The 27,887-nt window shown below is 41.2% G+C and overlaps 1 long non-coding RNA gene across 1 annotated transcript; it reads right to left on the reverse strand.

The window, feature by feature from the left end:
* Positions 1-11,953: 11,953 nt before the first annotated feature.
* On the reverse strand, positions 11,954-27,753 carry LOC119262001. The gene is made up of 4 exons (XR_005129337.1): positions 27,681-27,753; positions 23,434-23,541; positions 15,167-15,243; positions 11,954-12,436 (listed from the first exon to the last, which is right to left on the reverse strand). It is a non-coding gene; the product is annotated as an uncharacterized LOC119262001 (long non-coding RNA).
* Positions 27,754-27,887: the final 134 nt, after the last annotated feature.

Here is a 27,887-nt window from a genome sequence, read left to right on the forward strand (position 1 = left end):
CGGAACGGCACCAGCAGTGGCTCATGGGTTTTGTAGTTCAGTTGTTTTCTAAACGTTACAGTCTTCTGGCTCAGAAAATTCTAATGCCATTATATTGTATTCGTAGCGACTGTACTTGTGTGCTTTCACTTACAGTTTTAAGTGATTTTTAATCCATCAAAAATATCTTTATGGCGAAATAAATCAGGAACACATCTTTGAGTAAAGAGGATTCCAACACAACCAGCAGATGGCGGAAAAATGCACCGTTCACTCCATTCAAACTTAAGGTAAAGAAAAAAACAAGCAGTTCAACACAGCCAAAAGTCCACCAGAAAGAAATGTATTTTATGTTATAAGTTAGCAAAACATTATTTGTCCTATCTATAAGTCATTATAATCACGTTATGTAATAGAATAACTAATTATATGATTAAGCCTATATCGTTACTATTAGGGCTATGTATTACAAAAATGATCAATGCTATATCTAACATTATTTGTTAAGTTGCACTATTCACTGCTATAATACACCCAATACAACTATATAAGTATAAGGCCTAATTATAACGAAGCCCATATACCTACTATATCTTCTTCTTTCGGCTGCTCCCTTTAGGGGTCGCCACAGTGGATCATCTGCCTCCATCTTGCTCTAATCCATTGCCTCCTCTACTTTCACACCAACCATCTCCATGTCCACCTTCACTACATCCATAAACCTTCTCTGAGGTCTACCTCTTCTCCTTCTACCCGGCAGCTCCATCTCCAACATTCTTTGCCCAATATATACACTATTCCTCCTCAACACATGTCCATCTCAACCTGGCCTCTCTGGCTTTATCTCCAAACTGCTCCACCTTCACTCCAACTTCTCTCTGATCTGCTCATTTCTAATCTTGTCCATCCTTGTCACTCCCAACGAAAATCTCAGCATCTTCATCTCCGCCACCTCCAGCTCAGCCTCCTGTCTTTTAGACAGAGCCACAGTCTCTAAACCATACATCACAGCAGGACGCACTGTCTTGTAAACCTTCCCTTTCACTCTTGCTGCTATCCTTCTGTCACACATCAGCCCTGACACCCGTCTCCACCCACTCCATCCTGCCTGCACCCTCTTCTTCACCTCTTTTCTACACTGTCCATTACTCTGGATGGTTGACCCAAGATATTTGAAGTCATCCACCTTTACGACCTCTACTCCTTGCATCTTCACCTTTCCACCTGCCTCCCTCTCATTCACACACACGTATTCTGTCTTGGCTCTACTGACCTTCATTCCTCTCCTCTCCATATATATATATATATATATATATATATATATATATATATATATATATATATATATATATATATGTATGAGCCATATATGAGCAATAATTTTCTCATGCACATCTGACATATCATTCTCAACTTTTATATTATACATAATCATTTTTAAAATATATTCTATATCATTTGTCATCCTCTCCATGGATCACCACCTTATCGTGGTGGAGAGGTTTGTGTGCTTGAAGGACCCTAGGAGCTATGTTGTCTGGAGCAAAAGCTCCTGGTAGGGTCTCCCATGGCAAACTGGTCCTAGGTGACAGGCCAGACAAAGTGTGATCCATAACCACCCCTATGAGGACAACAAAGCAGGACTCGTGTACCCTGCCCGGATCAGGGTTACCGGGGCCCCACCCTGGAGCCAGGCCAGCGAGCGTCTGGTGGCCGGGCATTCACTCATGGTGCCCGGCCGGGCCCAGCCCGAAGGAGCTACATGAGTCCCCCCTCCCATCGACCCACCACCGATGGGAGGGGCAGTAGTAGGGGTGCGGTGCATTGTGGATCGGGCAGTGTCCGAAGGCGTGGGCCTTGGCGTTCTGATCCTCGGTTGCTGAAACTGGCTTTTGGAACTTGGAATGTTACCTCACTGGCGGGGAAGGAGCCTGAGTTGGTGCGCGAGGTCGAGAGATACCGGCTAGATATAGTCGGGCTCACCTCAACACACAGCTTGGGCTCTGGGTCCAATCTCCTTGAGAGGGGCTGGACTTTTTTCTTTTCTGGAGTTGCCCATGGTGAGAGGCGGCGGGCAGGTGTGGGCTTTCTCATAGCCCCTCGACTCGGCGCCTGTATGTTGGGGTTTTCCCCGGTGGACGAGAGGGTAGCTTCCCTACGCCTTCGGGTTGGGGAACGGGTCCTGACTGTTGTCTGTGCTTATGCACCGAACAGCAGTTCAGAATACCCAGCCTTCATAGAGTCTTTGGAAGGGGTGCTTGAAAGTGCTCCTCCTGGAGACTCGATTGTCCTACTGGGGGACTTCAACACTCACGTGGGCAACGACAGTAAGACCTGGAGGGGTGTGATTGGGAGGAATGGCCTCTCTGATCTGAACCCGAGTGGTGTTCAGTTTTTGGACTTCTGTGCAAACCACAGTTTGTCCATAACGAACACCATGTTTGAACACAAGGATGTCCATAAGTGCACATGGCACCAGGACACCCTAGGCCGCAGTTCAATGATTGACTTTGTAGTCGTGTCAGCGGACTTGCGGCCATGTGTACTGGACACTCGGGTAAAGAGAGGAGCTGAGCTGTCAACTGATCGCCACCTGGTGGTGAGTTGGATCAGGTGGTGGGGGAAGATGCCAGTCAGACCAGGCAAACCCAAACGTATAGTGAGGGTTTGCTGGGAACGTCTGGCAGAAGAACCTGTCAGATTGATCTTCAACTTACACCTCTGTCAGAACTTTGACCAGATATCGGGGGAGGTGGGGGACATTGACTCAGAATGGGCCATGTTCCGCTCCTCCATTGTTGAAGCGGCTGACTGTAGCTGTGGTCGCAAGGTAGTTGGTGCCTGTCGGGGCGGTAATCCTCGAACCCGGTGGTGGACACCCCAGGTGAGAGATGTCGTCAAGCTGAAGAAGGAGTCCTACCAGACATGGTTGGCCTGTAGGACACCAGAGGCAGCTGGCAGGTATCGACAGGCCAAGCAATCTGCGGCTTCAGTCGTTGCCAAGGCAAAAACCCGGATGTGGGAAGAGTTTCGGTGAGGCCTTGGAAAGTGACTTTAAGTCGGCTCCGAAAAGATTCTGGCAAACCGTCAGGCGACTCAGAAGGGGAAAGCAGTGTGCCACTAGCACTGTATATAGTGGAGATGGTGTGCTGCTGACTTCGACTGAAGACATCATTGGGCGGTGGAAGGAATACTTTGAGGACCTTCTCAATCCCACCAACATGTTCTCCAGTGAGGAGGCAGAGTCTGGGGACACGGGAATAGGCTTGTCCATTACTGAGGCCGAAGTCGCTAAGGTAGTTAAAAAGCTCCTTGGCGGCAGGGCTGCAGGGGTGGATGAGATCCGTCCCGAGTTCCTCAAGGCTCTGGATGTTGTGGGGCTGTCTTGGCTGACACGCCTTTTCAACATTGCATGGACATCGGGGGTGGTGCCACTTGATTGGCAGACTGGGGTGGTGGTGCCTCTTTTTAAAAAGGGGGACCGGAGGGTGTGTTCCAACTACAGGGGAATCACACTCCTCAGCCTCCCTGGTAAGGTCTATGCAAGGGTACTGGAGAAGAGAGTCCGGCTTATAGTCGAACCTCGGATTCAGGAGGAGCAGTGCGGGTTCCGCCCTGGTCGTGGAACACTGGACCAACTCTTTACCCTCTCCAGGATTCTCGAGGGTTCATGGGAGTTTGCCCAACCAGTCCACATGTGCTTTGTGGATTTGGAGAAGGCATTCGACTGTGTTCCCCGGGGTATTCTGTGGGAGGTGCTTTGGGAGTACGGGGTACATGGCTCTTTGCTATGAGCCATTCAGGCCCTGTACAAACAAAGCAGGAGCTTGGTTCGCATGGCCGGCAGTAAGTCAGACTCGTTCCCAGTGAGAGTTGGACTCCGTCAGGGCTGCCCTTTGTCACCGATTCTATTCATAATTTTTATGGATAGAATTTCTAGGCGCAGTCAGGGGATGGAGGGTGTCCGGTTTGGTGACCTCAGGGTCACATCGCTGCTGTTTGCAGATGATGTGGTCCTATTGGGGACATCAGGCCGTGAACTTCAGCTTTCACTGGATCGGTTTGCAGCCGAGTGTGAAGCGGCCGGGATGAGGATCAGTACTTCCAAATCCGAGGCCATGGTTCTCACCCGGGAAAGGGTGGAGAGCCCTCTCTGGGTCGGGGATGAGCTCTTGCCTCAAGTGGAGGAGTTTAAGTATCTTGGGGTCTTGTTCACGAGTGATGGTACAAGGGAGCGGGAGATTGACAGGCGGATTGGTGCTGGGTCAGCAGTGATGCGGGCTCTTTACCGGTCTGTTGTGGTAAAGAAAGAGCTGAGCCATAAGGCAAGGCTCTCGATTTACTGGTCGATCTATGTTCCCACCCTCACCTATGGTCATGAGCTTTGGGTAATGACCGAAAGAACGAGATCGCGAATACAAGCGGCTGAAATGAGTTTCCTCCGCAGGGTGGCTGGACTCTCCCTTAGAGATAGGGTGAGAAGTTCGGTCATCCGGGAGGGACTCGGAGTAGAGCCGCTGCTTCTTCACGTCGAGAGGAGCCAGTTGAGGTGGTTCGGGCATCTTGTTAGGATGCCTCCTGGACGCCTCCCTTGGGAGGTGTCACAGGCAAGTCCACCGGGGAGGAGACCCCGGGGAAGACCCAGGACACGCTGGCGTGACTATATCGCCCAGCTGGCCTGGGAGCGCCTCGGAATCCCTCCCAGGGAGCTAGTGGAAGTGGCTGGGGAAAGGGAGGTCTGGGCTTCATTGCTCAGTATGCTGCCCCCGCGACCCGAACCCCGGAGAAGCGGAAGATGATGGATGGATGGATGGATGGATGGATCATTTGTCATCATTCTATTTACATACCTTCTGTCACTATGATTTAGCAAACGTCTACGGATTTGGTACATCCACCTTTGTCCCATCTTGATCTATGTTTGTTTATATAAAATAGGAGAGTCTACATTATGTTCCCAAGCATGTACAGTGGAAGGTTTTCATTTTATCAAAGATGGCCCTCTCAGACAGCTGAAATATATTATAAACATAATCTAAATAAAGGGTGAATACTGAAAGACTGAAAGTGCTTAAATAAGACACTAATAAACTGATAACATGAAATATTACAACCCTTTTAATTTCATTCAAGTGTTTTAAAGTACAAAGGCATATTTTAAAGCAGTGAGCACTGTTGACCTCTTGAAACTACAATACCCATTACGCACTGCAAGAGCAAAGGCAAGCTTGTAGTCTAGATCTGGGCAAGTTAAGTCAGGGCTGCTAACTTTTAGATTTTTTTTAAGATTGGGACTTTAGTGGGCTGGGCTAGGCCTGATGGAGGGGGCTGTGGTGGGTGTGGCTGTGAGGGTTTGATGGGGTTACAGGGTCTGTGTTTGTGCACTGATTCAATTTGCACAATAGTGCTTCTCTTTATGTCCTCTACTGTATGTTCTACATGCATGTTTTGTTACCAGTGATGATGCCATTATATAGAAATGCTTAACACAAAAGCTTTTTAATTCACTTTCCACTTAATTCCATGAGAGCCTTTTGGGACCATAACATTTATTTTTTTCAGCAATACAGACATTCTTCATTTTCCAGTCACTGAAACTCCATCTGAATTACTGCTTGCACTACTATATTGACCATGCTCTCATCTGATCTGTTTGCACATCAACACTACATACTGTGTTATACTACACACACGCACACACACACACACACATACATATCATGGATCAAAAGTTCATATCTCCAAAATTATAACTTTACAGGAGATGGTAAAACATACTCTGCTTTTAATGTAAGTCAATGGAACCAGACATTTTTCCAAGTTATTTTAGATCATTTCTTTTGGTGAAAAATGACAAAAAATGGAGATACAAGGTTTTATTACGACCGCAGCGATGTGTGCATGTGTGTGTATATATATATATATATACACACACACACTCATAAAATAAGATTCTGTCATATAAATGTTCATATATATCATCAATATCATATATTCTGTCATGTTCAGCTATCCATTCTGTGTCTTATTCTGAAAAAACTGTTAAACCTTACTCACACACTTAATATACACAGAGGCACTTCGTTCATTCTTCTCAAAGAGAAATTCCTTTAAGACCCGGAGTTTCTTATGTGGGCATAAGAGCAAGGGGCCGACTACAGAATGACGACATGACTTCAGTGAGTGGTCTGTTAGAGCAGGCTGACCAGTTTAATGGAGAGCAAACTCAAATTACTAAAATTAAGCTTTTCTGAAATATAGCCTACTGTCACTTTACTTTAAATCATTTAATATTTCATGAGACACATGCAGATGTCAATATTTCAGCCACATTATCACAAATACAGAAAGAGAGTTCATTAACCGTGAACTTCTCAGTGGTAGTTCATGTAGGAATAGGACAAAGAACTTTCTGTGTCTTATTCTAAGTCTTTCTGTGTCTTATCCTCCAAGGATTGAGGTCATCTAGGCTAAGCTACAACGAGGAGGGCCCAGCAGAGTTCTGTAGCAAAGCCACAGTCTTTTTGTACGCCTATTATAAAACAGAGCAGCTCCAGCGCTCTCAACTACGGTAGATGGATTGCAGAGGATGAAGCAGAAGTCATACTCTGAGTTTCCTCATCTGGTCTTGAAAACAGCCTACATGTTCTCTTTCTGAAAAGTTCTACAAAGTTTACCGAAATTACAGGGTGGTTTTCAGTTAATGGGTCTGATAAAACTGAGCTTCTCGGTAAAACAATTGAGGAGACGGAGAGGTTGGGATTTCCCAGTGTTCTTTTCTTCTACCCTGCATGGGCTTAACGAGAAAAGCATGTGATTTGTTCCATAACAAGATGCTCTGAGAGTTTTAATCTCCGTTTGACTGCCTAGGGAAGACTGAACCACGGCCTGCCGCTTATTTTAGAATCGTCAACAAAACTGCTGAGCAACTACGACTTTTTCCCCTCTCAGTTTTGTTTTTTTAAAAAAACGTAGGTTTCATTTTGACATTGTGTTTTTTATATTCAGTTGTCTTTTTAACACCACAAAAAAACGCCATTAAACTTAACTTACACACTTAATATACACAGAGGCAGTTTTCATAAACTTCATTCATTCTATCATAGAGAAATTCCTTTTGGACTCTGAGTTCCTGATGTGGGCACAAGAGCATGGCGCCGACTACAGAATGACGACGTGACTTTAGTGAGAGCAGGCTTACCAGTTTAATGCAGAGCTAACAACAAACTCAAATGACTAAAATTAAGCTTTTCTAGAACATAGTCCATTGCCAGTTTACTTTAAATCACTTAATATTTCATGAGACACATGAAGATGTCAATGTTTGAGCCACATCTATCAGAAATACAGAAAGAGAGTTGATTAACCGTGAACTTCTCAGTGGTAGTTCATGTAGGAATAGAACAAAGAACTTTCTTTTTTAATGGATGTGTTACACTGCATCAATTACATACCAACATTTGTATCTGTGTCCATCACCACCCTTATAGAACAACCCACCTGCTGAATCATTACCTGAGTTGAATCCGCTATGCTATGCAGTGTGCTGGACTCTAGCCGTAGAGGACAGCAGTTGCTGCTACAGCCTGGGCAATCTTCCATACTGTAGTAGGCTGGGATGTACAGGGAGATTCACTCGAAAGAGGCACTGAATATTCTGTAATAACTAGTGCTAGGACGAAGCAATCTGAATGAAACAATGTGCTTTTCAGTATATGGAGCTTCGATCAAGCTGGGATGCCCCTGCGTCAGAGTGATGAGGTAGGTGCCAGACAGCCGTCGCAACGTTTCACCTCCATTTGCAACTTCCAGGTATATAGCCCTGTACCCCTTCACTCAGTCATTGGACTTCTCATCAAGATGGTGGTGTACAGTATTGAGCAGCGCATCTTCATGGTGAGAAGCTATTGGATCACCAATTCGTTCAAGCGATGTCAGAGTGAATTCAGGAAGAAATAGGGTGTTTGGGATATACCCTCAGAGTGTTATTCAGAAAATGATTCATCTTCTGAGACCTCTGAGACTGGGAGGTCTTATTCAACATGACAGAGAGCTGCTAAAAGGGCAAAATTGCATGCGTATGGTGTCACTGTCATTCAGGAGCTCAAAGCAAGTGATATGGAGAAAAGAGTCAGATACTCTCACTGGTTCCAGGCGTTTAAGAGGTACAACGAAAGAATATTGGACATCACATGATACTTGGATGAAGCGTGGTTCCATTTGTCGAGGTATGTTAACACACAAAACCCATATATGGGCCCTTGAAAATCATAGGCCCTATTTTCTTCGACACCACCATGAACACTGATGTGGACATTTTTGAACAGTTCGTGAATCAACTGGATGATCATGAGTTAACGGAAAGCTACTTCCAGCAAGATGAAGCAACGAGTCACACATCGGCAAGGAGCATGGCAGACACTGTGTCTTTCTTCAGCAGCAGGATCATTTCAAAGGGGTTTTGCCCACCACGGTCGCCAGATCCGACACCACCAGACTTCTTCCTTCAGGGTATCCTCAAAGGAAAAGTCTATTGGAACAAGCCTCAGAGTGTGGAAGATTTGAAGGAAAACATCCAATGTGAAATTGCTGGTATTCCCCCAGATATGCTTGTTGATACGATCAGGAACGCCGCATCGAAATGTGTCTGGCAGAAAATGGAGGTCACTTCCAGCATCACATGTAATATAATCAATTATACATACGTCAAGGTATGTAGCACATTTTTTTGGTTCAGATTAATCCTAAACGGAGTTGCAACAGAATATTCGGGGCCTCTTTCAAGTGAATCTCCCTGTATAAACCCCATTCATAAACCTAAAGTCAAAGAAAAATAAACTGGTTCTGATTCACATCGTATACATTAGAGGCTGTAGCATAACAACGGACATTCAACAATTTTCTGACCGTCTTATATAACAACTCATCCTATGCACATCATTACATCGCTCATTACTAAAGGTACTGATGTAGAAACGATCAACTATTAAGTGCCTTTATTCTTGGCTGCGGCAAGTGAAAAAGACAAGCAAAAGCGTGCTTAAAACTGGCTTTGGCCAAAAAACCGTCAATACTGGGACGGGAGGAACAGGAGTTTCACTTCAAAGTCAAAACAGGCTCTTAAGAAGAACTGTGACAATAGGGGTATTTCACACCTCCTGCAGTGCAACAACAGTTTCAGCCATCAGAGTTGCAAGGAGCATTCATGGTTTTCCCTTACTTCACAAATTTTTTTGTTCTCTTAAAGACCTGTCCTCATGCACTGTTGACTTCTAAACCTTATCTAAAACTCATAATCCAGTAAATCTTTATCATCACCTGAAAAGAGGGAGATGAATCATATTGAGGTTGGAACTTCACATGTGCTGACTGGAACAAAGTGTGGTTTTACTTCCGCCTAACCAGAGTATATACGCCAACCTAGTTAAACAGTAAACACACAGGACGCGAGATCACAAGAAAACAATGCTGTTTGCCTGTATTGGTGAGTTACATATATTAATTTACAAAAAATAAACCAAGAACGTTGTTTTAAATGATGAAATTCGCTATCACAAATACCCTCTTACTTCTCGACTTGGACCTTCAGTTGTAGTAAAAGATAGAACCTGTAGGAATAATCAGATCCTTACATTACATACCATACAAACTTGTACCTTTACAAACATCTATTCCAAACAAGTTGAGACAGTATGTGAAATTCAAAAAGAAAAAAATGAAAGGTGTGATTTGTAAATCTACTTTGACTGGGGAAATGAAAGCAAAAGCAAAGAACAAGATAACTGTTTTACTTTATCTACCTTTTTTGGCAAATATATGCTTTTTTTCTGAAATGGATTCCTGCAATATGTTTCAGAAAGTTGGGATGGGGCAAGCTAAGACTAGGATGTTTTGAAAAAAACATCCTAAACAGGTGGATTCCACACCACTCAAGAAACACTGATGATGAACGGATTCACAGGGGAAATATGTAGTCAGATGAATCAACCTTTCAGATTCATGGTTAAAAGCCAGGATCTGTTATGATGATATGGGGGTGTGTTAGAGCTCATGGCATGAATAATTTGCAGATCTGTAAAGTCATGATTAATGCTGAAAGATGTATCCACATTTTGGAGCAGCATTTCGTTGCTGTCCGAACAAATTGTGTCCCCATAAGAGTACGTTTGCAGGAAAAGACCAAACATTCTTAACTTTTCGTTTAAGTTAATTACATCTGACCATTTCTGTTGAATCATTTGTCATAAAATTTCGACACAGTGCAAAGAAGCTGGCATTTTCAAAATTATGTAACAAAAAAATGAAGAAAAAAAACCATCAATCTCGGCTGTGGCAATGATAAAGAAGATGGTGTTAAAAGCACGTGTTTCTAGTTTTCTAACTTGTGAGTGGGTCGTCGCTTCAAACCTATACTTTCTTTTTATTTAATTCAATAACGGCCAGAAATGATATGATTCATGAAATTCGGTGTGCAGTGTCTTGTCCATATAAATAAAACATAAAATAAATGTCATAAGAAAGGATCATATATGGCAGACACTGAGTGGAGCAGTTTCTCTGATAGAAAATTCGGAGTGCAGTGATTACAGGAGCGCTTTGAGTGAGAAGCGGAAGCGTCTGTCACTCCAATCACATAGTTCAACCAGGATTAACCTGTGTCTGCAGTGCTTAAACCATTATTAAGTGTTGTTCCTCATTATTAACTTTTCTGGAAGGTAAGCAATTCATAGGGAAAACATTTTTATATTTTGTTCAGTTTAATACGTCCAAACAGAATTTACTAACCACTGTTGTTGTTATGAGCATTTTGCATATTGTCTCAGCTTTTCTGGATTCGGGGTTTGTACAAAAAGGGTTCTTCCACAAAATCAGCCACTGAAAGGTTCTTAAATTTGTTCTTTGGTATGTGTAAGAGTCTAAGAATATGGCTAATTACTTTAAAGCAAAGCAGGCGCATGTACAGCCGATGACCATTATAAGTGAAGCGGTGCTTAAGGCACAAAAAAGGAAATGGTTAAAGCATGATGAGTTCAGTATGAGCACTTAGCAGGCCAGTTATTACCAGACCAGGCATGTTGATGCAAAACCCACAGAATAATTATGGCCTGAGGATATTGTCTAGTATGGTTGGACTAATGCTCGCTAATCATTTTCTCCCCAACAGTGCTCATTCTTTCGTCAGTAAAGTCTTTGAAAGCCTTAGAAGAGAAAGTGGTGACGCTGGGAGAACCAGTGATGCTGAAGTGTGACATGTCCTACCATCATGAAATCTACTGGGTAAAGCTGGGTGCTGACTTTCAGCCAAAAACTGTAATGGTGATGGGGCTGAAAAACGACGGTGCTTTATCAGTCGCATGGAATTCCAACGGAACCTGTTACGAAGGCTGCGTTGTCGAACGGTTAATCGGACTGAAGATATTAAAAGTGTCCGAAAGGGACCTCGCCATGTACTTCTGTGCAGCTTCAAATGGAAAGCCTATGGAGTTTGGGAAAGGAGTACGCCTGCAGAGTAAGGATTAATATATAAAGGATTAATATATAAAGGGCACTGTAATATAATATTAATATATGAAGGGCATTCTGGCCAAAAACTAGCATTTAATATTTTACTTGCTATATCATATAGTTTATATATTTTTTTGTCCTTCAGTGTTTTCTCAGAGCAATAGTTACTCCCTACAGTGCTCAACAAATCCTTACTGCTAGTCACTCATATTGAGGTTAATAAATACATCTAATACTAACGTCACTTAGTTGTCAAGCATTTTATTGCAGTGCTGTGGTATGATCTGAGTATGCATGTTTACAACAGACAACAATGTGCCTTAAATAGTTTAATTTTAAGCCTATTTTGTATTTAGTCTATTGCTCAGCATAGCTGGTTGACCATCCATACTAACCACATTTCTTTTGTCATTTTCAGGTAAAGAGACACAAGCACTTAGCAAACAAGGTAATTTACATAACATTGCTTTATTACTTAAGAGTCCAGCTTATGAATTTATTCTTTTTAGACTGTTTTTGCTAAAACATAAAAGTTCCTAAACAGTTCTTTGCTTGCACATACTGTTCTAGGACAAAAGAACTTTTACATTATTATTACAGCTTTAAAAGGTTCTTCACACTCACATATATCAGTTAAAGAACCATATATTCTAAGGTTCCTTCTCCATTTAAATGTGCTTCTTTTATAACACAAAGCCTTTTATTTTTTACAGTGTAATTGAAACATGAACATTTTAGAAAATGGTGTGGAGTCTATTCAGTTTGATGACACACAGCTGGAAGTGCTTTCTTTGATCGTCCCCCACACATCCTTTGTGACCTTACATTTCTTCCTTTTTCTCTTCCTCAGACTCAGAAACATCCAGCAGCTCAAAAGGACCGTTTAACACTCACATCATCATAGCCGGCGCGCTGAGCTGTGGGCTGCTGCTCATGGTGGTCACCATCGTAGCTGTGCATGTGATGACCAGCGGAAAACGGACGGGGATGTGAGGGAAGAAAAAAAGCAATATCACATATTATTAACTTACAGTTTTTTGGACTTTAGATTTTTTTCAGCTCATACAACCCCAATTCAAATGAAATTGGGACGTTGTGTAAAACATAAATAAAAACAAAATACAATGATTTGCAAATCCTTTTCAACCTATATTCAATTGAATACACTACAAAGACAAGATATTTAATGTTCATACAGATAAACTTGAATGTTTTTTGCAAATATTCACTCATTTTAAATTTGATGCCTGCAACACGTTCCAAAGAAGTTGGGACAGGGGCAACAAAAGACTGGGAAAGTTGAGGAATGCTCAAAAAACTTCTGTTTGGAACATTCCACAGGTGAACAGGTTAATTGGAAACAGGTGAGTGTCATGATTGGGTATAAAGGGAGCAGCTCTGAAAGGCTCAGTCGTTCACAAGCAAGGACGGGGCGAGGTTCACCACTTTGTGAACAACTGCGTGAGCAAATAGTCCAACAGTTTAAGAACATTTCTCAACGTGTAATTGCAAGGAATTTAGGGATTTCATCATCTACAGTCCATAATATCATCAAAAGATTCAGAGAATCTGGAGAAATCTCTGCAAGTAAGCGGCAAGGCAGAAAACCAACATTGAATGCCCGTTACCTTCGATCCCACAGGCGGCACTGCATTAAAAACCAACATCATTCTGTAACGGATATTCCCACATGTGCACAGGAACACTTCAGAAAACCACTGTCAGTGAACACAGTTCGTCGCTCCATCTACAAGTGTAAGTTAAAACTCTGCCATGCAAAGCGAAAGCCATATATCAACAACACCCAAAAACGCCGCCGGCTTCTCTGGGCCCGAGCTCATCTGAGATGGACTGATGGAAAGTGGAAAAGTGTCCTGTGGTCTGACGAGTCCACATTACAAATTGTTTTTGGAAATCATGGACGTTGTGTCCTCCAGGCCAAAGAGGAAAAGGACTATCCGGATTGTTATCAGCAAAAGTTCAAAAGCCAGCATCTCTGATGGTGTGGGAGTGTGTTAGTGCCCATGGCAGGGATAACTTGCACATCTGTAAAGGCACCATTAATGCTGAAAGGTACATACAGGTTTTGGAGCAACATCTGCTGGCATCCAAGCAACGTCTTTTTCAGGGACGTCCCTGCTTATTTCAGCAAGACGATGCCAAGCCACATTCTGCATGTGTTACAACAGCGTGGCTTCATAGTAAAAGAGTGCAGGTACTAGACTGGCCTGCCTGCAGTCCAGACCTGTCTCCCATTGAAAATGTGTGGCATATTATGAAGCGTAAAATATGAAAACGGAGACCCTGGACTGCTGAGCAACTGAAGTTGTACATCAAGCAAGAATGGTAAAGAATTCCACCTACAAAGCTTCAACAATTAGTGTCCTCAGTGCCCAAACGCTTATTGAGTGTTGTTAAACGGAAAGGTGATGTAACACAGTGGTAAACATGCCCCGTCCCAACTTCTTTGGAATGTGTTGCAGGTATAAAATCCAAAAGGAGTAAATATTTTATAGTTTTAAAAACTATAAAGTGCATCTGTTTGAACATTAAATATCTTGTCTTTTTAGTGTACTCAATTGAATATACGTTGAAAAGGATTTGCAAATGATCATATTCTGTTTTTATTTATGTTTTACACAACATCCCAACTTCATTGGGGTTGTACAAACATACATAAACAGTCGTGTATTCTGAGGCACCAAAACCTTTGCATACAAATGCATATGAGTATGATGTGTGTATATATGTTTTCACTGTCTGAAAAGAATTCCAGTTTTCAGGGGATTCAAATAATATTCTTAATTCATAAAGGATGTTGAGATATTAATTCTGGACCATTTCTTTTAACACAGTGTAAAGAGTCGCATTTACAACTTATGTTAAACAACAAGTTTTTGTCCCAACAATCACACTGTTGCAGTCACAACAAAAAACCCTTCTTGTCATTTTTCATCTTTCGACATAATTTGAGAAAATCAGCTGCCCTTTACACTGTATTATCAAGAATGGACCAACAGAAGTGCTCTTTACATTAACTTACATTAAGTTAAGTGGATAACTGGTAACAAAGGACTGACCAGCTTTGTACATCTGCTCAAACTGTATCTTTTTTTATGTTTGTATGTTTTATGTTTATGTTTTTGGAATTCCAACCAAACACAGACATGGAGCTGGAAATGTCAAAGTCTGGGCTGTTTTTTCTACAGTAATTTCTGTGAACTTGGGTTGACTGACATGATCATGAACTCAGACGTGTACAAAGAATGTATTTTGAATGTAAATGACATCTTGGGATGGTCTGTTTAAAAAATAAACAAAGAATTTTAACATCTAGGCTTATAATTCAATCAATAATACTGAAATATTTATCAGTGAAACTAGCATGTCATTTATGAGAGTGCTCATGAGGAACTGAAATGAGTCATAAAGGTTAAAAGTCACCTCATGTGACTTGAATAATAAAGAACACGTCTCTGTCTTATCAAAGTTAAAATGAGGAAATATGAAAAATGACATCCTCTTATTATTCATCAGTTTTGTTGAATGTATTGATGTAGGACTGTAGTCAGGACCACCTCTGTAAAGTCAGACTATAAAGAGTAAATATAAATTCTATGGTTGAGACGTTAACAAAGTGATTGAGTGGCTCAATATGAAATAGTTCACTGTAGAGACTTACCTGTTTCTGTTTCTTTACAGTGGTAGTGATAGGAACCAGGGGTCACCATGTGATTCAAGTGATTTTTCCCAGTTTCCCTGGAATACAACAGCACTACACTGATTACAAGTGATCTTGTAGTGTTTAACAGGGCCAGTAATAGTAGCCAATAGTAATACCACAAATTATAATAGTCTTTATTTTTATACCACCCTCCATATGAAGAGGCAGCTTAAAGTGCTTTATAAAGGAAGACTGACATAAGAGAATATTCATAAAAGAGAGAGTTGATGAAAAAGTAAAAGAAACACAAGGAAAATGGGCATAAAACAAAAAGTTCCAGAAAATAAATAAATCATTACATTTTAAAAAATGTTGGAACATTCTGAAACACCTCATTCGCCCCTTTGAAAGGTTTTCTAATGAAACAATTAGATGAGTTCAATGAGCAAAACTAAAACCCTAAACTCTGCAGCAGGTACTTAGTAATTGTGAAAGTCTAGACAAGGCCAAACTGGACCAAAGACCAAATCTCAGTCAGATGTCCGAGACAAGTCTGAGCCCCTGAAAAGAAAAAGAACTGTTTTGTTTGTAATCTAGACCTCACAGGCTAACCACTGAGTTTATCAGTTCTCATATGTAACCAAACAGTTTTAGCACAGGTGTGAATGACTTTATAAGATCAAATGACATGAGTGATTGTGTGACTGATAAAGAGCTGTAGAGTTACAAGCCTATAGTTAGTTTGGGCTTAAAACTATCTGAAACACGCTCTGCTACAGGAAGAGGTTTCTCACCTCTGCATCTGTGTCCATACTGCAAGTAAGAGGAAGTGGTTTTAGAGCAGACCATTTTACAACTATGTGGAGCCTTAAGTAACTCTAACCCACCTGACATTCACAAAAACAACTAAAAGATTATAATTTGAATAGTGACAGATACACAGAAATAGTCCAGAATCTTAAATACGTGTTCTTCATTTTACACGTCATAAAGTTCATAATTTTGTAATATTGTAAAATTTGCTGTTGTTTATATCAAGGTTTAATTAAAGATTTTCAATGTGGAGAGAGACAGAGAGAGATAGACAGAGAGTCAGACAGATAGACAGACCACTTCTGTGAAGAAGGGCTCATTCAGCTCTAAGCCTGCTTAAGCTGGTAGCAGTAAAATTGAGCGACTGATGGACACTGGTCATTTAAACACGGTGTGACAGCGCTGTAAACAGCCTCAGCTTGGCCTTTGTATAATCTAATGTCAATGACTGCATATCAGACTGTTCTTCTGGCTCAGCAACACAGGGACACGATGCTGCACGGGCGCTGGACTTTAATATTTTTTTCTCATACGTCTCCACAAATCGCTGGCCTCTATTTCAGTCACTTCGTCTACTGGAATGATGTAACTTCAACTCATGACTGCACGCAATTTAACATTAGACCTCAAGTATCAATTAGTGGTGCTTGGCAGTGGCACCTGAAACCATCACCTTCTGTGAGTAAACCTGTGACTCTTGGCACTGGCTACTCAGCTGTTCTGAACAGCAGCATGTCATAACTCCACCACCAGCCATTAAAACCTAGAAAAAGTGACAGAGCAATGTCAATTTACAGACTTTTGTGACCTGTGATCAGAAAGCAGACGCCTGCGGTTCAAAGACAAAGGTGAAGTTTTACTTGGGGACAGGCCGAGAGGAGTCAAAGAACAGGCATTGGTCATATCCAGGATAATAAATATAATAAACAAGGCAAACATCACAAGAAAGGGCAAGGCAAGGCAAAACCCACAAACCAGGCAGAGAGTCAAAAAACCAAAGTAGCAAACAAACCAAGCACAGGTACCAAAAGGGAAAGTCCAAAAACAGGGTCAAGAGAAATAACAGGCAAGAAATACACGAAGATAATAAAACACAGGAAAGAAAGCTCAGTAAGTCTCAAAAGGAAACAATACTTCGCAAAGATCTAAACTAAAGCCCGGGCTTATATCTATCCAAAACTTCACATGACCATAATACACAGCTATGAGGAATCAGGTGATCTGGATCTCTGATAGGTCGATGGTGTTGTCCTGGGTCATGTGATCCTGCAATAGATCTTGGGAATTGTAGTCCTGAAGCGTATGTGGATTGGTAGCAGGCGTGACAACTTTGTATAGATATTCAATAGTTTTGTAGGTTGTACTGTTGTGTGGATGATTCTAAAAGAAATGAGGCACTTTAGAAAATGGCTATAGCATTAGCAGTTATATTAGTTATATATAGTTATATTAGCAGTTATATTAGCAACTATAGCAGTTAAACAAGCTTAAATATAGACTACTTGCAGGCTTTCGTTGCGACACAGAGACACGAAAAGACGAAGCTTTGCGTTATAGACACTCATACTAATTACTGAAATAAGTGTGATGTGTTATTCATGCTGAATCTAAACACTGTTAAACCATTTATCTGCATATTTATGTGCACAAAACACTAGAAACATATGCTTGTGTTCATGTTTTTACATATTCATTTCTATTAATTAGACCAATCTTCATCAGAATCAGTGATGAACATTTACCTATAAGGGTCAGTCATCGGTATCTGTCATTTAAAGCTGTAAAAATGCAAAGTTTTGATATCCAGCTGTTTCTACGTTGGACCTACTGTCTAAAAAGTACCTCTATCAGCAGCTGTTACACCAGTGTTTATCAATGCATTTAACAGAGTCTCCACTGAAATCTCTACTCATTCTCTTAAGTCATGTTCCATCAAGGCACGTTAACCTAATAGTTATATTACGGTTACGGTTTTTGTGAATGTATTTAAATGTGTTACTATTAATAGAACATGTCAGCTGACCATATGGGAAAAATACATGCAAAGTCATGCATTTAATTATTTACTTTAAAGCGCATGCGCTTATGTTCTCTGTAATGTACACTGACGTAGCAACGAATGATCCTCTCATGGTAATTTCATTTGTCTGGTGCACCTTTTGGTTGTCTTGGTTATTCGGTCTAGGCTGTCCTGGGAGACAAATCTGCCTACAGTGGGGAGAACAAGTATTTGATACACTGCTGATTTTTCAGGTTTCCCACTTGCAAAGCATGTAGAAGACTGTAATTTTTATCATAGGTACTCTTCAACTGTGAGTGATGGAATCTAAAACAAAAATCCAGAAAAATACATTGTATGATTTTTAAATAATTAATTTCCATTTTATTGTGTGAAATAAGTATTTGATCATCTATCAACCAGTAAGAATTTTGGCTCTCACAGACATGTTACTTCTTCTTTAAGAAGCCCTCCTGTTCTCCACTCATTACCTGTATTAACTGCACCTGTTTGAACTCGTTACCTGTATAAAAGACACCTGTCCACACACTCAATCAGTCAGACTCCAGCATCTCCACAATGCCCAAGACCAGAGAGCTGTGTAAGGACATCAGGGATAAAATTGCAGACCTGCACAAGGCTGGGATGGGCTACAGGACAATAGGCAAGCAGCTTGGTGAGAAGGCAACAACTGTTGGTGCAATTATTAGAAAATGGAAGAAATGCAAAATAACAGAAAATCTCCCTCGGTCTGGGGCGCCATGCAAGATCTCACCTCGTGGAACATCAATGATCTTGAGGAAGGTGAGGAATGAGCCCAGAACTACACGGCAGGACCTGGTCAATGACCTGAATAGAGCTGGGACCACAGTCTCAAAGAAAACAATCAGTAACACTCTACGCCGTCAAGGATTAAAATCCTGCAGTGCACGCAAGGTGCCCTTCCTCAAGCCAACGCATGTCAAAGCCCGTCTGAAGTTTGCAAATGACCATCTGAATGATCCAGAGGAGGAATGGGAGAAGGTCATGTGGTCTGATGAGACAAAAATAGAACTTTCTGGTTTAAACTCCACTCGTCATGTTTGGAGGAAGAAGAATGATGAGTACAACCCCAAGAACACCATCCCAACCGTGAAGCATGGCGGTGGAAACATCATTCTTTGGGGATGCTTTTCTGCAAAGGGGACAGGACGACTGCACCGTATTGTGGGAAGGATGGATGGGGCCATGTATCGTGAGATTTTGGCCAACAACCTCCTTCCCTCAGTAAGAGCACTGAAGATGGGTCGTGGCTGGGTCTTCCAGCATGATAACGACCCAAAACACACAGCCAGGGCAACTAAAGAGTGGCTCCGTAGGAAACATCTTAAGGTCCTGGAGTGGCCTAGCCAGTCCAATAGAAAATCTTTGGAGGGAGCTTAAAGTCCGTGTGGCCCAGCGACAGCCACGAAACCTGAAGGCTCTGGAGGAGATCTGTATGGAGGAGTGGGCCAAAATCCCTGCTGCAGTGTGTGCAAACCTTGTCAAGAACTACAGGAAACGTCTCATCTCTGTAATTGCAAACAAAGGTTTCTGTACCAAATATTAAGTTTCTTTTTCTGGTGTATCAAATACTTATTTCACACAATAAAATGGAAATTAATTATTTAAAAATCATACAATGTATTTTCCTGGATTTTTGTTTTAGATTCCATCACTCACAGTTGAAGAGTACCTATGATAAAAATTACAGTCTTCTACATGCTTTGCAAGTGGGAAAACCTGAAAAATCAGCAGTGTATCAAATACTTGTTCTCCCCACTGTATTTCTCTGCAAGAGCAGACGTGAAACATAAGAAGTTCCTCTACCAACATCTCACCTTTCTGCCTAAAGTAATAACATGCAATTGTTTAACCTTCAGACTTTCAACTTTGCACAGGTACTTTTGCTTTTTATCAATGCTACTATTCACAGCATTATTTTACAAACCACATCTAACGTTGCTAAAACACTAAACAGGTAATGAACACATAAATACTACTGTAATTTTGTTAAGATCAAGCTTTATATATTGATTATGCACTTTAAGGGTTTGTGAATGGCTATGGTGCCACTCCAGAGTGGCAGGTGCTGCAGGGGTCTGGCTAGTGCACACAGGCCTATATTTCTTGTGTTGTTTAATAAACCCTGGATAACAGATCACAATGAATTCAATGACAAGTGTGAGTATGTCTGTAACAAACTGAGTTACTGTTAACTTTCTGTGCCACGACAAAAGCTTGCATGTAATGTATATTCAAGCTAGATTCCCTGTTATAGTCACACAACTTTTGCTGAAGTGGCTCATTTAGCTTACAATCGTCTACACAACATTACAACCTCCAAGATTAAGACTATCTGTACTCTATTATTGCTTTAGGGCCTCAAAAGCTGACCGACAGTTCTCTGACCAGTCTTGCCTTTTCTGGAACAACTTGTACAAGGAGGCAGCAATGCAAGAAAACCCCCACTCAGCCTTTTTGTAATAAAAAGCTTTTCAGCTGCTTTTAGGTGGGCCACTTGCATATGGTCAGTTCCCTTCCTAAGTGGTGCCCCAGGAAACTTGGTTCTTTGCTCAGAAATTTGCCCACTTTTCATGGGTTCATTACATGAATTTGAATTGGGTACCAAGTCATTCTCTGAGAGCTGGAAACAGAATTAGGCAAGAATGGGGGACATAAGATCAACAGCTAATTGACCTATCCACCACTTCAGTTCAGCTCTTTCTTTGGTTAACCTGCATGTAGGGCAGGGGGGGTCGCACCCCTTCACCCAGAACGCAGCAAGTCTTTGAGAGAGTGTAGTCTTGACTGGGGAATATGTAAGTAACCCTCACAGTCTCCAGTACTTCACGGCAGCTTAACATCACCTGCCCCCACTTAAGCTCAACTTGCTGCTTGCAAGGTCTACTTTGCACTCCTTATTTCTCAAAATATCAAGGCTCAGACTGCATGGCTGTCTCTTAAACCACACAGATCAAATGGCAACATATTCTTACCCCCCAACTCTCAGAATTAGTCACACTCTTCCCTTTATCGTGTTAACTCACCAGTTATAAGATGTAGGTGAACTGTCGTGTCCTCCAGCCTGAACCGGCAAGAACCACTTCTGGACAGTCAGCAGTCAACCCTGTGTCGAAATGGATGGAAATGTGGCAAAAGTCTGTAGTAGATGTCCATGCTGTCCAAAAGTCTGTAGTAGATGTCCATGCTGTCCAAAAGTCTGTAGTAGATGTCCATGTTGTCCAAAAGTCTGTTGTAAGAGTGCTTTAAGAGTGCTGCCTTCTTTGCTATTATCGGCAAGGGTGGTGCTCATTTGGAATTTGTGGAACAATAATGAGGTGGTCCACAGAATCTCGCTTACTGCAACCCCAGTGAGTTTTCTGCTCACTTCAATCACAACTGGTAAGCTCTAGCCAGCTAGCCCAGCTGGCCACACGAAAAAAAGCACCAGCAGCTGCATGCCACTGGCTTTGTGTCAGTGGGACTAGTCAGTCTGTTTTTATCATTTCCATCATCTGCTCAGCCTATGGTGGCACATGTGACATGCCTGACTCATCTCCTGCTCTAGCTGCAGGACTGGAGGTGTTTGTGCAAAGCCACTGATATGGAGTTAATTTTGTGCCAAAAGTTTCAACAAAACACTAAAATCCACAAGCAAAATATTACTTTTAAAATGTCCAAAAAAATCTATACTCACAACTGGTTTTCAAAACAACTGGGGTGCTGTGCAAAATGTAATACTTTTCTGGCAATGGGGTTTTATTTCAAATTACTATATATATCCCAAACCAGTCTGCCCATTCTCCTCTGACCTCTCACATCAACAAGGCATTTTCGTCCACACGACTGCCGCTCACTGGATATTTCCTCTTTCTCGGACCGTTCTCTGTAAACCCTGGAGATGCTTGTGTGTGAAAATCCCAGTAGATCAGCAGTTTCTGAAATACTCAGACCAGCCCGTCTGGCACCAACAACCACGCCACGTTCAAAGTCACTTAAATCCCCTTTCTTCCCCGTTCTGATGCTCGGTCTGCACTTCAGCAAGTTGTCTTGACCACCTCTACATGCCTAAATGCATTGAGTTGCGGCCGTGTCTAATTAGCTATTTGAGTTAACAAGCAATTGAACCTAATAAAGTATTGTACCTAATAAAGTGGTCGGTGTGTGTGTGTATATATCAGAAATTAAAAAAACAGAAAAAGCACGTGGAGTAGTGGGACTAGTTCACTGCCTCCAGTGCAAATTTCTTGGACTTTTCAATTTATTTACCCCTACAGATTCAGGTGGAAGACTTTCTGCTTAGAATTCTAGAGTTCTTTTTATTTTGCTGAACTGTTTAAATCAAATGAAATTGTGTATTTACTTGTTAATTACACAGTTACATAATGAATAACATTTATATTCAATTTATATTCTGTGTTAATCATTTCAAGTGAGAATTTTGCCTGTTGTTTTACACACACACACGCACACACACACACACACACACACACACACACACACACACAACAAAAATGTCAAGAAAGTTCTTATTTTCTGCAAAACAACATAAATATACCTCTTTACTGAATCGAACTGTAATCAAATGCCAAACCTAACAGGCTGAATGAAACAATTACAGATGTAATGATTTGATCATTGTAAAGTTGCCTCCATATGAGTCGGTCCACACTGGTGACCGTTCAAATAAAGAAAATACAAAAAACTATTTTACACAGTATTTGGTTTCTGTCAAGACCAGAGATTAAATCTGGAGAGCGAAGACCGACACCATGACAAGTCCAAGTATAAACACTACTGAGTCAAAGACAATGATTAAAATGTCTGAGACAAATCTGAGACCAGACTTGAATACAACAGTACTGTACATTATTACCGTGATGTTGTATAGTAGCTAACAGTAACACCATTAATAATAACAGTCTTTACCACCCTCCATATAAAGAAGCACCGTAGAGGGCTTTATAAAGGAAGACTGGCAAAAAGGACTATTCATAAAGCAAAGTAAAAGATAGATAAGTGTCAAAATTAATTCCATATTTCAATTAGTACAACTAACACACTAAACTCTGCAGCAGGTACGCAGTAATTGTGAAAGTCTAGACTGGGTCAAACTGGACCAAAGACCAAATTTCCTGTCAGATAAGTCTGAGACGAGCCCCTGAAAACAGGTACATCTGTATTGCACACATACCCAGATAACTCCTGGGTCAAGTTTTGGGTGTAACCCAGACCTCATGGGCTAACCATAGTTAACCACTCTCACCAGTAACACTTTCCGTTTTACTAGCAGCATCACGTCATTAAAACAACAATGAATCATTCTGTAGAATCAAATAATATGAGTGATACTGCGATTAACAAAAAGCTGTAGAATTACAAGCCTATAGTTTGTTTGGGCTTAAAACTAGGCAGTCTGAAACACGCTCTGCTACAGGAAGGGGTTTCTCACCTCTGCATCGGTGTCCACACGGCAATAAGAGAAAGTGGCTTTGGAGCAGACCATGTCACACCACTGTGGAGCCTTGAGTAGACCAAATCCAGAGATTCACACGAATAACTAAAATTAAGGATTTTCATTTGAATAGTAATCTACAAATATAAGAATCTTAAATATGTCTTCTTCATTTTACACAACATTCAGAATGTTCAACATTCAGAAACTCATTATTAAACTTATTAACTTATTATTTTCAGGTTTAAATGAACAAAAAATGACCACATTTTCAATTTGGAGAGACAGACAGACAGTTGTTTTACTGTTTTCAGCTCTAGATAAAAACGGAACACAACATGTTTATAACATTTCTATTAACTTAGTATCAAAAGTGAACTGAACTCAATATTTGTAGGCAGGCAGGTTCAACTCAAACTCGTATGTGAACAATACTGCTTTTTAAAAATGACAAGTTTTTTTTTTATATACGGTACGGTTACAGTTCAAGTGTCACACACCCTTCAGGTTTAAGCCAGTGGTGTTAAAAGTGAAAGTAAAGGAGTTGCTGACATTTAAAGAAAGTGTGATATACCACTATAAACACTCTCAGCGTGGTGTTAACCTAGTGTACATAACTGCAAATCAGACTCTTCTGCTGCACAGATGCGGGGCTTTCATGGGCTTCCTCAGGACCGATAGCCTTTATTTCCACCAGACTTGATCTCCTGACTGTACGCAACAGATTTAATTCAAATAGTCATATTATGCGCTATGAGTAGGCTAAGCAAACCCAGACCCATGCACAAGACAGTTTGGCTCCGTTTTTTGACTGGCTTGTTTGGTAAAATCAGTTTTTACTGTAGTCTAGAAGAGCTGAATTTCTCCCAACACCATCTAATCTCACAAGAACGAGCAACTCCAAACTGAACTACCTAAACATCTCAACATGTGTTTATGCATATTTGTATTTCTGTTTGTATGACCCCCAAATCATTGTTCACTTCTTACTGACTAGAAATTTATGAAAAACATCACATTTACAGAAGAACCAGGTCAAGTGTTTTGGTACATGAACATAAAGACTCATTAAAGAATCATTTCAGTGTGTAACTTTTCAGTATTTGATTATGTGAACAACTGTTGGGAGGAAAAAAATTGCAGCAACTGAAAATAACTTGGACATGGCATCAAAATAGTTTTTCACACATAATTCTACGATTTTACTAGCTTCATAAAAAAGAAGGCCCTCAATTTATTTTATTCTTTGCAATTGTGACATTTTGACCTGCCAAAGCAATTACAGTTGTGGTCAGCAGGGGGTGCAGTGTTTACACTTTCTCCACCCCAGAGTACAACTATGTCTGGCACAGACCTGCAGAAGCTGCTTGTTACAATATTTGCAGTTGACATCATTCATTATTCATTCATTTATCACTGTTAGCATTACTTGGTGAATTAAAAATAAGTTAACAAATGTCTGTTTTTGCTCACAGCTCATCAGTACGGTCATTATAAAAAGGTGGGTGACTGTCTTGCTGGATCTAGTGGTGTATTTCAAGGCAGGTGATGCCACTTCAGACTCCTGGATGTGCACCAGTCCGAAAGACACCGCAATTCCAAGCCAGACTATTCCAGCCGAGAGGTGTCCATGACATTATGTTTGGACAACTGAGTAATTTCTTTCCAAAGATGCCACACAGCAAAGCTGCACCAGACCATGATACTACTATGCAAAAAGATAAACAAGTTTACTTGATGATTCAGCAATGATTACTTGGCAGCATTATGGTATTTAACATTTAATTACTGCCCTAATGGACACTATCATCACTGTCCAAAAGTGATAACTTCACAGGAGGGGGCTAAAACGTTACTTTAAATGTAAGTTAAAGTATGTAATGTATTTCCATTGGTCCACTCATCATGAAATAGTCACACAATCTAATGGGCAGCTGCTGTGTTCAAATTATATAAAAAATTAAAATGAATCCACATACACTATATTTCCAAAAGTATTTGCTCGTCTACCTTCACACACATATAAACTTGAGAGACATTCTTAATCCATAGGGTTTAATATGATGTCGGACCACCCTTTGCACCTATAACAGCTTCAGCTCTTCTGGGAAGGCTTTCCACAAGGGTTAGGAGTGTGTTTATGGGAATTTCTGACCGCTCTTCCTGAAGTGCATTTGTGAGGTCAGACACTGATGTTGGACGAGAAGGCCACAGTCTCTGCTCTAATTCATCCCAAAGGTGTTGTATCGGGTTGAGGTCAGGACTCTGTGCAGGCAGGTCAAGTTCTTCCACATCCACTGTAACAGACTTCAGTTACCATACTTTTCAGTTAGAATGATAAACTGAATGCTTAAATCTAGATCTTAAATCTTAAATCTTAGATGCATCGTGATGTGGCTCTGAATCAATTCAGAATCATCCACAATTGGAATTGATAATGTTGAAACTTGCAGCTTTGCAAAGTGCAGAAGTGCAGCGTCTGGGCAGTCTGTGCCGTGTACACTACATTAAAAGCTAGTGCAGGGGTCAGCAACCCAAGTGGATGAGTGAGAAATACGGTCGGTGTTCTATCGATTTGTCCTACTTCGTCGAGACGTCCTACCGTAGCGTATATTTATAGATTGTATCTATCGATATGTGCTACCGTGTCGAAAAATAATACCGCGACTATTTTGTGATATTAGGGGTAGCACATATCGATAGGCTAAAAATACAGTGTCAGATCCTCCTACCTGTATTATATTAGGGGTAGCACATATCGATAGGCTAAAATACAGTGTCAGATCCTCCTACCTGTATTATATTAGGGGTAGCACATATCGATAGGCTAAAATACAGTGTCAGATCCTCCTACCTGTATTATATTAGGGGTAGCACATATCGATAGGCTAAAATACAGTGTCAGATCCATCTACCTGTATTATATTAGGGGTAGCACATATCGATAGGCTAAAAATAGTGTCAGATCCTCCTACCTGTATTATATTAGGGGTAGCACATATCGATTTTATTACGCTTTCTGTCACCGTACGCGCTAACCCTAACGATTTCAACAGTAAAACTTGTGCCATACTTTTCTAACATTTCTGCGGCGTTAACAAATGTCTAAAATGCAAATTACTTTTGCGTTTACAGTAAATATACAGTAGTAATAGTGTAAAGTATTAAATTAATTAAAAGCAATAAACACTCACCATTAATTACACACTTTCTAACCAAAGTAGCAAGAATTGATGAGCCTTCCTACAAATTAGCTTAGAAAGTGATGTACGCATGCGCAGTAAATCGAAGTAGGACAGCTCGATGAGTAGCACAGTTCGACAGAACATCGGCACCCTCTGCATTAAAAGCTAGGTTAGGTCAGGAGTCACAACCCAAATGTTAAAATTGCCCACCGCTCCGCGCGTGTGTGTGTGTGTGTGTGTGCGCGCGCTCACTAGTGTGTATGAGGTGTTTCACTTCACAAATGGGTTAAATGCGGAGGTGAAATTTCCCCGTTGTGGGACTAATAAGTATCACTTAATCTTCGTGCTGCTGTTTCATTCTGGCGCTCACTGCGCCTGGAACGGTCTACAATGCATAACACCAGTGCATAACACCAGTAGAACGATGCTCAGCTAGTCTGGCTTACTGCTGCCACAATGAGATGAAGCTGGAAAGCTCCCAATTCAAACGTTCTGTTCCACCTTATACGACGCAGCAGTTACAGACAGGCTCCTGCGTTCTGCTGCACCGTTTAAGGTGGAACGGAAAATTTGAGTCAGGAGCCAAAATTAGCCTCAACAAAAAGTTGGCAAGCTAGCTAACATAGCCAAGTAGTTAGCTAGTTATAAGCACCATTTAACGGCCAACAGTGAATGAGCTCATGTTACGTTAGTGTGTAGCAACGTTATGGGTGAACGGAACCCACCGACACCAACGGTTTCATACACACTTCCATTATGTTTACAATGTGGTTTATGTAGCTAGTTCATGAATAACACCGCTCACTGGCTTATAAGACCGGGGTTTTAAGGGGTAAAGTTCGTTTCGTTTGTGCTTTTTGAGTGTAAACATTAACCTAACCAGCATAACGTTGAACCTACCCAGGTAAACAAATGAGCTTCTCTCCTGTTAGTGCCGCTAACAAGCCATAACCAGCTAACAATAGCTGACTTTAACGTTACAGCACAGTTTGAATCAATGTTTAACTTCTCTGAGTTACTGCTGAACTGCAAAACACCCTAAAAGAACATTCAGCTTACTTTAAATCGCAGCACTGCGCTCAATGTTCACAGGGTCGCCTCCTGAGCTCTACTGATGTGTCGTTCACGAGCGAGTCGATTCTTTGAATCGGCTCTTTTAGGTGGACAGCAGACTCGCAGTGAAGAGTTTTTTTTACTTGTAAATTAGGACAAAACAAATGGTAGATGGCCACACACTGCAGTCCTAAAATCATTGGAGGGAGTATA

The sequence above is a fragment of the Pygocentrus nattereri genome, chromosome 22 (assembly GCF_015220715.1).
Source record: "Pygocentrus nattereri isolate fPygNat1 chromosome 22, fPygNat1.pri, whole genome shotgun sequence".
Classification (NCBI taxonomy): Eukaryota; Metazoa; Chordata; class Actinopteri; order Characiformes; family Serrasalmidae; genus Pygocentrus; species Pygocentrus nattereri.